Source organism: Nuphar pumila, chromosome 10, assembly GCF_984573655.1.
Source record: "Nuphar pumila chromosome 10, dmNupPumi1.hap1.1, whole genome shotgun sequence".
NCBI classification, from domain to species: Eukaryota; Viridiplantae; Streptophyta; class Magnoliopsida; order Nymphaeales; family Nymphaeaceae; genus Nuphar; species Nuphar pumila.
The window spans coordinates 89,791,718-89,800,856 of record NC_143258.1 but is presented as its reverse complement, the minus strand read 5'-3'; positions in this window follow the sequence as shown (position 1 = coordinate 89,800,856).

The following is a 9,139-nucleotide window of genomic DNA, read 5'->3' as shown; positions in this document are numbered from 1 at the left end:
ATTAATATTAATGGCATCGTGAATTTTTTATTTTTTAAAGTGGAAGAAAATGACATCTATTATTGTCGCCCTTAACGTAGACAACATGACAACCTGCACCCATAATGACAATAACTCAAATATTAATAGTATTGTATTATTCACTATTAATATATTCCACAGCATGTGATAACTGACATGAGATTCATAGGAAGGGAAAATCGCATGGAATATACCTAATCAATGGATCGGATTTGAAACCAAATGACTTTGGATTCAGTCGGATTTGGGTTCCGAATTGGATAAATGGATATGTTGAGAACCAGGTGTGACACTATTCAGAACCATCCCAGTTTTGTAATTTTACAAGGAACATTTTAATTATACAGATTCAGTAGCAGAGTGGGTTGGATCACATCCGAATCCAGAATTCTGTTGAGTTAGTTCTAAGTCGAATCGAGATCCAAAACTGGACCCACTCAGAAAGTTGGATCCAGTATTGGGTCAGCCCGGATCCAACCTATTGTAACCCTAGCAAGAATTGTGTGAATTCAAATATAACTGCCACACGGATTCGCATGGAGTCATACATACAAGGACACGCAAGTTTTTACAAGAAGTACAACACGGAGGCACATAGTTTTTGAATATTTAATATTACAAACAGTGTTCATTAAAAAATTACAAATGATGATGGATACGTGTCATAGTGTGTCATGTGGCATGCCTAGTGTCGTGCTGTGTCGTGTCTCAACCTCGTGTCCATGTGATAGATTGAGAAAGAATGACCTGGCTTGGCTTTTGCAAACAATAGAGAGAAATTAGGCAATTAGCTAATTAGTGGCTATGTTATAGGAAAAGTAATGGGCTCTAGACTAGACATGAATAAGCTTAGAAGGGCTTCGCTCATTTGGTAGGGGCAACTTGTGAGTTTATAGGATGCCATGAGTTCAAAATCCAAAGGGGACATCCGTAGCTGCAAGGTTGAAGATCGAAGTATTTTCTAGTGGACCTTGAAATCAAATTCAGCCAAGAAATCTTGTCACGTTAGACTTGTACTTACTAAAAATGTAGTTGTTTGACAAGGAGGGAGGTACTTGAGGTTAGTAGACTCTTGAGTAGTTTTTAGGCCTTCAAGCATTGATTGCTCATCTTGGTTTGATGAGGGTTTCTTCAACCTATTCTCTTTGATAATTAATTTCTCACTAGTCTTAAATAGAAATAAACACATCCTCTATATTAGAGTGTCATTTTGATTTTTTTTAAATTCAAGCTTAAGCTTATTTACAAATTAATAGAAATGCTCTGCTTTGATTTGCTTTTGGTAGAGTTCTATATTTAGTAGACAATGTTATTTAGGCGCAAAAAGAGCTAACTCATTTTAAAGAAGAGACCGAATATTATAATATTCTATTATGCTCATGTCTCCTTGAGTAAAGGTCTTACTGCTTTTGAGTCTTTCAGGTGTAAACATTTTTCATTTGGTTAGGATCAGATGGAGATCCGAAGATGTGAACCCGTTACGACCTCTTTTTCGAGTTGATTCCTCTTCTTTTCAAGCTTTATTGGTTGTCCTCCTCAACCTAAAACTGTATTATCTATTTGCTGTTAATAAAAATTTACTTTCCCTCAAAAAACAAAAACAGGAAGGGAGGTATAGTTCAGAATCATCTACCCGTGATGTGGGTACTAGGTGTGGACCCATAAGCAGACCTACCACGACTGTGCTTGTTGGCCTCAAATGCGATGCTGACTTAGGCAGAAGTAGGTTGGGCCCATTTAGCTTATCGAATGAAGTAGGCAAAAGTAGGTTGGCCCCAGTCCTTGCAGTACAGAGGTTAAGGTATTAAATTCCCCTTCAATTCCATCTTGGGGAAAGGGACTCCATACTGACTAAGTTTGGGTATTGGGGCGACCAAGACCCGCTACAGTTGTATCCGAAAATGGAAAATGGACCTAAATAAAGGACCCTGACGGTTGTGATTCATTTTAGCCCACAAGATCAAGGATGCTGAGTTTGTTTTGTAGACTCTTAACTAATATGATCCAGATCCAAGTCAGCTACATATAAGCAATGATTTTTAGGACCTTGTTTTGGGTTCCATTTAGCCATCTTGGATCCATCCCTTGGTCCAAGATTATATCCCAAGAAACCATCGATATGGGTTGGACATGCCATTTAGGGCTGTTAATGGGTCCTGTTTGTATCAGGCGGTTTAAGTCATGATTTTGATGGGGTACTGAACCCGACCCGAACCGAATATTGTTTATATTTTAATAAAAATAAAATTCTAAAATTATGCAAGCATGGGTTTGTGATTCTAATTTCATGACCTGACAAAACTCAAACCCGATTATTAGTTATTTAACTCTGATCTGACCCGGATTCGACCCTCTGACAGCCCTAATCCCATTATGGGACAAGAGGTGTCATGTTCACCTTGGATCATTGTGGTGTTGAGCAAGGATCCAAGAACATATATGCCGTCATTTTTATCTTTTTCCTCCTTAATCTTTCTTTTATTTTTTTTAGTGAGTAGAGTGATAAAATTTTAAAATAGCAATTTATTAGTTATGGGATTGTTTCTTTTGTTTGAAAGATTATGAAAAGTTTGATTATTCCGGTCTTCTCTGGCTAAAAATTCTCATAAAAATAATATATTTAGAGAATGTCATAATATTAAAACTGTAAAAATAAAAAACCTGTAAAAATTCAACGTAAAGTTTCACTCCAAAAATAATTAGTCGATGAAAACATATATACAACCATAAAATCATGTTTTATTATTGTGCTGCCCTCATTTTTTTTAGGTTCCCCGCTAAGACCATAAAACAATCATGGCTTTTAGTGTTTTATCGTAGACCTAAACTGTTAAATGTGTTTATCTTTGTTTGTTTAATAGAAAACATGTTGTGATTAAGCATCTTTAAATGTGTATTTTAAAGAGGCAAAATAATTAATCAATGGTTGATATTGTACAAAATTTTGATGACAAAATCTTCACATTTTTTTACATCAAACCAGCTCGAAACAAAGCTTGCTTCTTATTTAAATAAGTAATGATAAACACATATATTCAAATATAGCATAAAATGCTTAAAACTATGCTTTTTTGAAGGTCCTAACGATGACCTAACAAAAAAATAAAAAAGGACATCACAATCTCCATTCTCTATTTTAGAGAATTTAGAAAAATGGAGATTGTGCTGACAAACTATATTACTTTTGAATGATCATAATTTTAATGCATTTTTTTTTTTTAATGAGGAACCCCTTGGTCACTTAATGGGCCCACCTCATTGCAAGGTAAACCCTGAAGTCACTCTGACACCCACGCCCTCATGGAACGAGAGTCTGGATCGAGTGCAATATGATTGCACAAAAATTGTGCATTAAGCACTCCATCGCCCTTCATCAGGTCATGGCCCCACACCTGACAGACTCTGTCCCCAGGATGTAGGGTTATCAAGGTGCTTAATGCACGAATATTTATGCAATCATATTGCACCTGGTATTTCCACCAATTAAAGAACCCACACACCCATTGAGAGTTAAGACAAAGCGTTCGGCACGTTCTCCCCAAGTCCGCTGCCACTAAGAATTTTAATGCACTTTAAGATATCATATTTTTTCTTAATAAATTAAAAAATATTGAAATATTTTTCACTGTGGTATACGGTGGCACTGGCAGTAGGTAGAGCACTACAATTGCATGAATCCGACAAGATGGATCGTCGCCACTCACTAGTGGCGTTCAATGAAAGGGACGCGTAAACTTTATTTATTTTTTTGTTTATTTTCATGTGCTCCATTTTTAACCGTTTAAATTTCAAAAAATAGTTTGCTTTTGGTGTGGATCATGTAGTTTCAATTTTAGGCCTCCACCGACACCCCCAACATTCTACTCAACTCATCCACCCCCACTACTTTTCACAACGTTACCCTCCAAATTCCTCTACTAAAAACTAGGGGTGGCAATTTCTGACCCGACCCGCCAACCCGCCTCTTAGGCGGGTTCGGGTTGGGCTTAAGCCAACCCGTTTAATAAATGGGTCGACCCGCGTAACCCATTTATTAAACGGGTTCGGGTTGGGGGTATGCCAACCCGCCAACCCAGCTGACCCGTTTAATAAATGGGTTAGGCGGGTGGGTCAACCCGCCAACCCATCAACCTGCCTACCTGCCAACCCGATCCGCCAACCCGACCCGCGAACCTGAAAACCCGTTTACCCGACCCAACCCATTTATTAAATGGGTTGGCGGGTCGTGTCGGGTTACCCGTTTATTAAACGGGTCGGGTTCGTGTTTGCCACAGCCGACCCATTTAATAAACGGGTCGGGTTCGGGTTGAGGTATGCTGACATGCCAACCCGCCAACCCGACCCTATTGCCACCCCTACTAAAAACAACCTTCCTAATATGTTACAGTACTTTTTTTTTTATCTTCCTCTTACTTTAAATGACTAAAATGTACGGCCACAACGGTCGACTTGGGAATGTTTCCACAAGTTCGAAACCCACGGGCAGCATTCCATGTTGCAAGGACGTTGAAGCTGAGTGTGTTGGGGTTTTGTCTCAAAACTATGTAGTTGGAACCTAGTTTTTTCTTATTTATTACCTTACATTTACCAAAGTTGGTAGGTTTTACTTTTCTAAAAGTTTAGTTTTGGATGAAAAGTGATCTTTAGATTTGGATTTGGTTTTGGTTTTGGTTTGACCTATTTCAACTTAGCTTAGTTCATGGTCATTCTTGGACTTTGACCTTTCCTTTTGATACTTGAGTTAGTTTTATCCCCAAGACTAAGATCATCTCTCTTTAGCAATTGACAAACCTATTTTTATGTCAATCAACCCAAAATGTTGGGACCATCTTTAACTTGGTCCAACATTCTTGCATGGTCCACTTAATGGTTCAACGTTTCAAAACCCTCCTTAATTTTAGGGTATTGACCGTGCACCCTTCTTTTTAGATAGATTTGACAGTGGTAAGGTCATTTTGACCCATTGTCTACCATTTTCGTCATTAGACTTAGCCCAAATTATAACCTTTCCTCTACTAATGGTCTGGTCACTAAGACAATTCATTGATATCCGTTTGACCCACTTTATTACCAATCGATGAGCTGAAGTTTATATATACCAAAGCCCCTTCTCATTCTTCTTTTCATGTCTATCTTTATAGCTCTTTAGCTCATGTGAGTTCTTTTTCTCTCACTCTTCCTGATGCTCACTCAACCTAAGTTAAGTATTTGTATGACCTAATTAATTAAGAGGTTTTAAGGTAATTTCTGTCGACTTGCACGGTCTCACTAAGTGTAAAGTAAGTGAAAGCTTTGTTGTATCTTAAGAGCAGAGTTGCATAAATACCCCCAGCTCATGGTAGACTCGGTCATAAGTGAAACAACTATCTCAATAAAAATAATGCAACTAATGTGTCTTTGAGCGCACCTGATTGAAGCTCAGTTATCATATTCATTGCCGTAATTTCTCCAACAATGTGTACTACTTTGGTGGATTGAAGGAACGAATGTGTGGTCACTACAAAAAATCTGTGAATTAGCGACGACCCCAATCCATCGCTGTAGAGTTTAGCGATGGATTAACAACAGATTAACGACGATTAACTTTCATCACAAAATTCTAGTCGTTAATTAGCAACGAAAACTATCTGTCACTAGTTCCGTCACTAATTTACGATGAATTAATAAATGACATGATTCGTCATAAGGCCGTCATTAATCTGCAAAGATTTAGTTTGGCGACAGATTAAAATTCATCGCAAATCATTGTCCGATTCACTTTTACGATAGATAAATATTCATCCCTAATCCGTCGAAAAATTAGACGCCGATACTAAATACCGACAGATAATATCCATCGCAAACAATAAAAAAAATTTTAAAAAATTGTTTAAAATATAAATATCAAAAAAAAAATCTCATGATACAATTTATATTTCCAGTACAATTTATATTTTCTGTGTATAAAAAATAAAGTACACATAAAAAATACATATAAAAAGCAACTAAAACAATCGATACACTATAATCCTCGCCAAGTTCTAATTATTTACAAGTGAACATTTGCAAAGATCTTCTTTTGAATCAACAAGACGGTACAATAAATTCAATACATGAATCTAATCATCGTCAAGATTCTATGTGTCATCTTCTTCATTGTCTCGATCTGCCCCTTCAGCTCCTCTACGCTGATTATCTCTAGCATCCTATAAAAGAAAATAAAGGTTAGTATTGATAAACAAAATATAATAAAATAAATTACATGCAATGCACCTAAGTTAAGGCAATCAAAGTAATATGAGTGAATTATACATAATCTAGCTAGCAATAAAGTGAAAGATATTAACAAAATTCAAATGTGTTCTAAGCCTGACATAAAAAAAATCATAATGATTCAATCATGCAAATATGTGTTCTAATCATACATATACTAGCTTGAAATATAACAACATGAAATAAATCATAGGAAACTTTCATACCTGACAGGCACCTGCAGACGAAGTTTTCCTGTCCTGAAAAAAAATGCACAACTCATTACGAACAACGTCGAAAATTGCTTCATATAAATAGTCACGCATTGTATCCTTAACAAGCTGACGAACACCATCCCAAGAATTAGGCGGGTCAGTCGGATGCTTGGAGCAGATGATGGCGAGAGAACTCTGTGAGCCGTGACTGGATGAGGCAACGACTGGTGAGGTGTTCATATTACTCTCAAACCTGAACACATGACCCTTTTTGGGTTCAACTGTTGCAGTCACTCATGTCGCATGATCAAAAGGTGGATGCTTAATGGAGTCATCTCCATATCGCTCTATCATCTATTGCTCGTATGACTCCTACAAAGTAATGATTACAATATGGATTAATAATTAAGAATTATAATATTTATGATAATTTGTATATTATGATATTTATTAATATAACAAATACATATGATTGTCGTTCTCACCTTCTCAGATACAAGCTCTTCTGTGGTCTTACGTTTATGTGTTTCAACAAACACATCTTTGTATAACACAATATCTTCTTTTTCTGCTTCCTGCGAAGTTAAATGATAAAAAAATTATTTAACAGGTATGCAACAATACTTATAAAATTGTCAATATATATTGATGAGTTACCATTTTCTTTAGGTGGCTCCCAAAAGTCCTAAATCCACCTATGTGTAGATGGGCATTGGACATCTTCGCTGAGTTTTGTGCAGTCTTCGCTGAGCGGTTTCAAAATTCATGCCCCACCCACTTGTCGCACATTGCATCCCAAACATCTGACTTGATAGTAGGAGGGTTATGACATTTCCACTGCAGTGGATCATCTATCATGCCAGATGTTTTTCTTACTACAGTCTTCATATTGTGCAGTATGTCTGCAAATCGATTGACAACCACCTTCTTCCACACCTTCCTCGTATCCTGCTCCTCCATCGTAGTCATGAAGCAATTCGAAGCTTACAAATAATTTTAGAAAGTTAGTAGACATGACTATAACAAAAAATTAAATATGAAATACATTAACTATGAGAAACAATTATATACCATAAATGAGGACCACAATCTGTTCAACACCTCCTTCAGATACTCTTTTCATTGAGCGAACGATCCTGATAGATGTTGAACTAGTAAATGTCTAATCTCTCGTATTACTTCTTGTGGTTCGAACCTCGCACTGCACATGAATTGGTACACATTAACTATCAATATACAATATTTATAAGATAAGTATAGGATAAGTAAAAATGAAATGCTTACGATCGATTATCGATATATACTATTTGAATGAGTCATCGTGTGTCAGATTGAGAAGACCCTGCATCCAGCGTTGTCTCGTGACTTGTATGAAAAACTGGTGTGGGTGGGTCATGTGCAGACGAAACATCATTTATAGAAAAATGAGTAAGAAATTTACATGATCTGCATTTAAACTAATCAAGTATACAATTAGTTAAATGATATACCTATCAAAGCAACCCGTGAAGATGACGGCTGAGACTGGCTACCATTGGGTGCTCGACCACTGTAACTTCCACGAACCATATTTTAACAAATAAAAAATGTCATGCAATACATTCAAACATTGCAATACCTTCAAATCATTAAAATCATTGTAATACATTTCAATACATTCAAATCATTCACATCAAATATTGCAATACATTAAAACATAAGATATAACATCACATACTAATCATAAATAACTTAACTTTAACTTGTGATACAATTGGATCAGTTACACAACTCTATATCTTCATGGATATATAATCAAATTGAAAATAACTTCATGCAAGACATTCAAATATTGCAATACATTTAAATCATTGTAATATATTCAAATCATAACGATATACCTATCAAAGATACATAATCAAATTGAAAATAACTTCATGCAATATATTCAAACATTGTGATACATTCAAACATTGTAATATATTTAAATCATTCAAGTTATTGCAATACATTTCAATACATTCAAATCATAACTCTATACCTATCGAAGATACATAATTAAATCGAAAATAATTTTATGCAATACATTCAAACATTGTAATACATTCAAGTCATTGCAATACATTTTAATACATTCAAATCATAACTCTATACCTATCGAAGATACATAATCAAATCGAAAATAACTCCATGCAATACAATCAAACTTTGTAATACATTCAAATCATTCATGCCATTGTAATATATTTCAATACATTCAAATCATAACTCTATACTTATCGAAGATACATAATCAAATAAAAAATAATTTCATTCAATACATTCAAACATTGCAATACATTTAAATCATTCAAGTCATTGTAATACATTTCAATATATTCAAATCATTCACATCAAATAGAGGTATGTATTACACGATATATTTCACTAGCTCGAGAATTCTTCCTCATCACTTGTTTGACTTTCATATTTTTCTTCTTCCTCCTCCTCCTCTTCGTCATCATCATCTTCTTCTTCTTCTTCATTGGGTGCCCATCCACTTGGTATATCATTTGGATTACATTATTCCATGCATGTGCCATCAACCAATAGAGATATGACATGCATACCATGTGCAACATCGTGACCATAAGAGAAGTCATACATATCATCTGATTGATAGTAATCACTTTCTTCACTTAACTTGTCTTCCT